Source organism: Cryptomeria japonica, unplaced genomic scaffold (assembly GCF_030272615.1).
Source record: "Cryptomeria japonica unplaced genomic scaffold, Sugi_1.0 HiC_scaffold_164, whole genome shotgun sequence".
In the NCBI taxonomy this organism is placed as follows: domain Eukaryota; kingdom Viridiplantae; phylum Streptophyta; class Pinopsida; order Cupressales; family Cupressaceae; genus Cryptomeria; species Cryptomeria japonica.
Window position 1 is genome coordinate 280,997 of NW_026728986.1, and position 6,504 is coordinate 287,500.

The window sequence follows — 6,504 nt, forward strand, 5'->3', positions numbered from 1 at the left end:
CAACTTCCGAACTCGCCTGCAACGACCGAACCAGCGCCTTGGTGCGCACCAAAAGTGCGCACTTTTGGAGGGCACTTTTGTGCGCTCCAAAGGTGCGCACTTTTGGAGGGCACTTTTCTGCGCTCCAAAGGTGCGCACTTTTGGAGGGCACTTTTTGGAGGGCACTTTTCTGCGCTCCAAAGGTGCGCACTTTTGGAGGGCACTTTTTGGAGGGCACTTTTCTGCGCTCCAAAGGTGCGCACTTTTGGAGGGCACTTTTTGGAGGGCACTTTTCTGCGCTCCAAAGGTGCGCACTTTTGGAGGGCACTTTTTGGAGGGCACTTTTCTGCGCTCCAAAGGTGCGCACTTTTGGAGGGCACTTTTTGGAGGGCACTTTTCTGCGCTCCAAAGGTGCGCACTTTTGGAGGGCACTTTTTGGAGGGCACTTTTCTGCGCTCCAAAGGTGCGCACTTTTGGAGGGCACTTTTTGGAGGGCACTTTTCTGCGCTCCAAAGGTGCGCACTTTTGGAGGGCACTTTTGTGCACTCCAAAGGTGCGCACTTTTGGAGGGCACTTTTCCTGTGCTCCAAAGGTGCACACCTAGGTGAGCACCTTCGACCACACCTTGTAGCACACCAAACTCTGACTTTCGACTTCATCCGCAATGCAGGGTCTTTGAGGTTGGCGCAATGCGCACAACCAGGGGAGTCGACCCATCAAACCCAACACCTCCCCTATATAAGCTATTTGTCTGATTCTCATACATGCGTAGCCTGCAGGAGCAATTAGGACATCGACCCCAACTTTCGGCTTCTAAACGAAAACAAGGTCTTTGAGGTTGGTGTAATGCGAACAACTAGGGGAGTCAACCCATCAAACCCAACACCTCCCCTATATAAGCTATTTGTCTGATTCTCATACATGTGTAGTCTACAGGAGCAATTAGGACATCGACCCCAACTTTTGACTTCTTAACGAAAACAAGGTCTTTGAGGTTGACGTAATGCGCACAACCAGGGGAGTCGACCCATCAAACCCAACACCTCCCCTATATAAGCTATTTGTCCGATTCTCATACATGTGTAGCCTGCAGGAGCCATTAGGACATTGACCCCAACTTTTGACTTCTTAACGAAAACAAGGTCTTTGAGGTTGGCGTAATGCGCACAACCAAGGGAGTTGACCCATCAAACCCAACACCTCCCCTATATAAGCTATTTGTCTGATTCTCATACATGTGTAGCCTGCAACAACGATTAGGACATCCACCCCAACTTCTGAATTCGTCTGCGTTGACCGCACCAAAGGTGCACGCCTTGGTGCTCACCAAAATCCGACTTCCGACTTCTTCTGCTATGCGGGGTCTTTGAGGTTGGCGCAGTGCGCACAACCAGGGGAGTCAACCCACCGAATGCAACACCTCCCCTATATAAGCTATTTGTCTGATTCTCATACATGCGTAGACTGCAGCAATGATTAGGACATCCACCCCAACTTTTGACTTCTTAAACAAGACAGGGTCTTTGAAGTTGGTGCAGTGCACACAACCAGGGGAGTCGACCCATCAAACGCAACACCTCCCCTATATAAAGCTATTTGTCCGATTCTCATACGTGTAGTCTGCAGCAGCGATTAGGACATCGACCCCAACTTCCGAATTCGTTTGCATTGACCGCACCAAAGGTGCACGCCTTGGTGTGCACCCTGGAGTGCACTTTGGTGCTCACCTCGGTGCACACTTTGGTGTGCACCTCGGTGTGCACCAAAGGTGCGCACCTTGGAGCGCACCAAAGGTGTACACTTTGGAGCGCACCACATAGGGTCTTTGAGAGGTTGGCGCAGTGCGCACACCAAGGTGGGTGTTGAGGTGCGTGCCGAGGTGGGTGGGTGCTAGGGTGCGCTCCATGGTGGGTGCCAGGGTGGGTGCGTGCTAGGGTGGATTCCAAAGAGGGTCATAGGGTGGGTGCCAAGGTGGGTTGGTGATATAGTGGGTTCAAAGGTGGGTACTAGGGTGGGTTCCAAGGTGGGTCACAAGTTGGGTGCCAGGATGCGTGGGTGTTAGGTTGGGTGCCAAGGTGGGCTCCTGCGTGGGTGGGTGCTAGGGTGGGTTTCAAGGTGGACGCGAGGGCGGGTGCCAAGGTGGGTAACAAGTTGGGTGTTAGGATGGGTGAGTGCTAGAGTGGGTGCCAAGGTGGGTGGGTGCTAAGGTGGATGCCAAGGTGGTTCACAGGGTGGGTGGGTTCTAGGGTGAGTTCCAAGGTGGGTCACAGGTTCAGTGCTAGGGTGGGTGTCAAGGCGGGTGTCGAGGTGCCTGGGTGCTAGGGTGTGGATGCCAATGTGGGTCATAGGGTGGGTACTAGGGTGGGCTGCAATGTGGGTGCCAAGGTGGGTAACATGCTCGGTGGGTTCTAAATTGGGTGCCAGGGTGGGTGTGCACCCACCTTGCCCGAGGTGGGTGCCAAGGTGCCAGTGTGGGTGGGTGCTAAGGTGGATGCCAAGGTGGGTGAGAAGGTGGGTGATAGGTTGAGTGGTAGGATGGGTGGGTGCCAAGATGGGTCACAGGGTGGGTGCAAGGGTGGGTAGGTGCTAGGGTTGGTGTCAGGGTGGGTGGGTGCTAGGTTGGGTTCCAAGGTGGGTGCGAGGGTGAGTGTCAAGGTGGGTCACAGGTTAGGTGCTAGGATGGGTGAGTGCTAGGGTGCAAAGGTGCCAGGGTGGGTGCTAGGATGGGTCGATGCTAGGGTGAGTGGCAAGGTGGGTCCACAAGTGTCAAGGTGGGTGCCGAGGTGGGTGCCAAGTCGGCGACTGCTATGGTGGATGCCAAGGTGGGTCACGGGGTGGGTGCCAAGTTGCTAGGTTGGGTTCCAAGGTGGGTGCCAACGTGGGTGCTAGGGTGCGTGGGTTAAAGGGTGTGTCACAACGTGGGTGCCAGGATGGGTGCGCACCCACACTGGCCAAGACGGGTGCGGGTGCAAGGTTGGGTTCCAAGCCCGGTCACAGGCTGGGTGCTAGGATGGGTGGGTGCCAAGGTGGGCACCAGGGTGGGTGCACCCACCCTGGCCAAGGTGGGTCACGGGGTGGGTCCTAGGGTGGGTAACGGGGTGGGTACTAAGGTGCGTGCCAAGGTGGGTCATAGGGTGGGTGCCAAGGTGGGCACCAGGGTGGGTGTGCACCAACCCTAGCCAGGGTAGGTCACGGGGTGGTTGTCGGGGTGGGCGTCAAGGAGCCAAGGTGGGTGGCAAGTAGCCAAGTTGCGTGCCAAGGTGGGTGTCGGGGTGGGTGCCAAGGATCCAAGGTGGGTGCCAAGGAACCAAGGTGGGTGTCTGGGTGGGTGCCGAGGTGGGAGCCAGGGTGGGTCCCAAGGTGAGTGCAAAGGTGGGTGCCAGGGTCAAGGTGAGTGCCAATGTGGGTTCCAAGGTGCCAGGGTCAGGGTGAGTGCCAATGTGGGTTCAAAGGTGCTAAGTTGGGTGCGAGGTTGGGTGCGAGGGTGGGTGGGTGCCAAGGTGTGCTAGGTGGAAGCCCGGGTGGGTCGGCATCCCATGGGTGTCGAGTTGGGTGCCTGATGGGTGCTTCTTGTCAAGTTTTAGTCGTCGGGACTCATTTCGAGCCTTAGAGGTCGTTTCTTGTCCGGTTGCCCTGTCTTCGACCTGGGAACCCAATTTTGGTCCTCGGGTCCCATTTTTTTTTGTCTCGCATCCCACTTTTGGCCTGTGGCCTTTTCGGGGTCGATTCTCGTTTTGGGCATCAGAGCATGTTTCTTCTCCTAAAACCCAATATTTGTTTATTAAGTCTCGGAACACATTTTTGTTCTCGTGGACCCATCATGGGTCTTGGAACGCATTTGTGGTCCTTGGGTCCCATTTTGCATCCCGAAACTTGTGTTTTGGTGCTTGATCCCTATTTTGGGTGCCCACCTTGCACCAAGTGCGCACCCGGGGCAAACCGAGCGCCTTGGTGCACCGGGGCAAGATCGAGCGTGCACCCGAGGCGCCCCGAACATGCACCAAGGTGCACTCGGCCCACATGTGAGCGCAGGTCGTTGCGCCCGAGGTGGTGTGTGGGCACCGCGTTGCAGACGGGACACTGCACGCACACGACGCCCCCTCCAGGTGCACGCACGTAGGCCGGGCCGGGTGCACACCCGACGCCCTAGCAAGGTGCGCGCACCCGGGCAGGGCTCACACTTGGCGAACGGGGCGCACTTCGCGAGGGAGGGTGTGCACCTCGACGGGGGTGGGTGGCCGGGGTGGATTCGCACGTGGGTCGCGGTTTGCTAAGTACACACTGCGACAAGCTCATAACGGGTGCGATCATACCAGCATTAGTGCACCAGATCCCATCAGAACTCCGCAGTTAAGCGCGCTTGGGCCGGAGTAGTACTGGGATGGGTGACCTCCCGGGAAGTCCCGGTGTTGCACCCTTTTTTAGTTTTTCGCCGGGCGTCGCAATGCTATTTGAATAAACCTTTTGCCCGTTTGCGTTCTCGTCGGGGCCGGGCCGGGCCGGGGTGCGCTGCCCGCACTACCGCGCGCGCGGGGGCGACACCGAGCGCGCACCCGAGGCGCCCCGAGCACACAGGCCACGGTGCAACCCGGGCGTTGTGCGCGCACCCCGGTGCGCCCGAGGTGCTGCGCGCGCACCCAGGTGAAATCGGTGTGCACCTCGGCCAGTGCGCGCTCGGTCGAGTCGCGCACGTTGGCCAAGGTGCACGGTGATGTTTCTTACTCTAAGGTTCCGCACCAGACGCCCGGGACAGGTGAGCGAAGCTGGGCGGGGCCGGGTGCGCGGCCGGGGCAGGTGCACGCAGCTGGAGAGAGCTTTGGAGCACACTTCGGAGCGCACCAATGATGCGCTCCATTCAAAAGTTTCCTGAAAAGGCAAAAAAAGTTGAGATTATAGAATTTCCCACTTGAGAGATTGTAAAAAAAAAAAATTTAAAATGAAGGAAACGCGGGTGCCAAGGTGTGCGCAGCCCAGCCAAGGTGTGCGCACCAAGGCGCCCACCCTGGCGAAGGTGCACGCAAGGTGCGCACCCGAGGCAAACCGGACAATTAACCCAACTTTCGACTTCGCGCGCACCTTGGAGCGCACTTCGGAGCGCTCCTTGGTGCGCACCAATCTTGGGCACCTCGGAGTGCACCATGGCGCCCACCAAGGTGCGCACCCGGGGCAAACCGAGCTCCGACTTCGTGCGCACCTTGGAGCGCACGAAAGGTGCGCACCATGGCGCCCACCAAGGTGCGCAGCCCAGCCAAGGCGTGCGCATCAAGGTGCGCACCCTGGCGAAGGTGCGCACCCGGGGCAAACCGAGCTCCGACTTCGTGCGCACCTTGGAGCGCACAAAAGGTGCGCAACCCAGCCAAGGTGTGCGCACCCCGGTCAAACCGAGCTCCGAATCGTGCGCACCAGAGGTGCACGCCATCGTGCGCACCTTGGAGCACACTTCGGAGCCCTCCTTGGTGCGCGCCGATGTTGCGCACCTCGGAGCGCACCCGGGGAAAACAATGCAATTAACCCGACTTTCGACTTCGTGGGCACCTCGGAGCGCTCTCGGGTTCGCACCTCGGAGCACACCGAGGTGCGCACCTTTGATGCGCTGCCTTCACCAATTTCCAGAAAAGGCAAGAAAACATTGAGAAGGTGTGCGCACCGAGGTGCCCACCCTGGCGAAGGTGCACGCGAGGTGCGCACCCGGGGCAAACCGGGCTCCGACTTCGTGCACGCCGCACCTTGGAGCACACTTCGGAGCGCTCCTTGGTGCGCACCAGGGCGCGCAACCCAGCCGAGGTGCCCACCCCGGCGAAGGTGCACGCGAGGTGCGCACCCGGGGCAAACCGGGCTCCGACTTCGTGCACGCCATGGTGCCCACCGCGGCGAAGGTGCACGCGAGGTGCGCACCCGGGGCAAACCGGGCTCCGACTTCGTGCACGCCGCACCTTGGAGCACACTTCGGAGCGCTCCTTGGTGCGCACCATGGTGCCCACCAGGGCGCGCAACCCCGCCGAAGGTGCACGCGAGGTGCGCACCCGGGGCAAACCGGGCTCCGACTTCGTGCACGCCGCACCTTGGAGCACACTTCGGAGCGCTCCTTGGTGCGCACCATGGTGCCCACCAGGGCGCGCAACCCCGCCGAAGGTGCACGCGAGGTGCGCACCCGGGGCAAACCGGGCTCCGACTTCGTGCACGCCATGGTGCGCACCGCGGCGAAGGTGCGCACCCGGGGCAAACCGGGCTCCGACTTCGTGCACGCCGCACCTTGGAGCACACTTCGGAGCGCTCCTTGGTGCGCACCAGGGCGCGCAACCCAGCCGAGGTGCCCACCCCGGCGAAGGTGCACGCGAGGTGCGTACCCGGGGCAAACCGGGCTCCGACTTCGTGCACGCCGCACCTTGGAGCACACTTCGGAGCGCTCCTTGGTGCGCACCATGGTGCCCACCAGGCCGCGCAACCCAGCCAAGGTGTGCGCACCAAGGTGCACGCGAGGTGCGCACCCGGGGCAAACCGGGGTCCGACTTCGTGCACGCCGCA

The 6,504-nt window shown here is 60.0% G+C and overlaps 1 non-coding gene across 1 annotated transcript; it reads left to right on the top strand.

The window, feature by feature from the left end:
• The first annotated feature begins 4,278 nt into the window (after positions 1-4,278).
• Positions 4,279-4,397, top strand: LOC131867142 (5S ribosomal RNA). Its single transcript, XR_009365734.1, has one exon. It is a non-coding gene; the product is annotated as a 5S ribosomal RNA (ribosomal RNA).
• Positions 4,398-6,504: the final 2,107 nt, after the last annotated feature.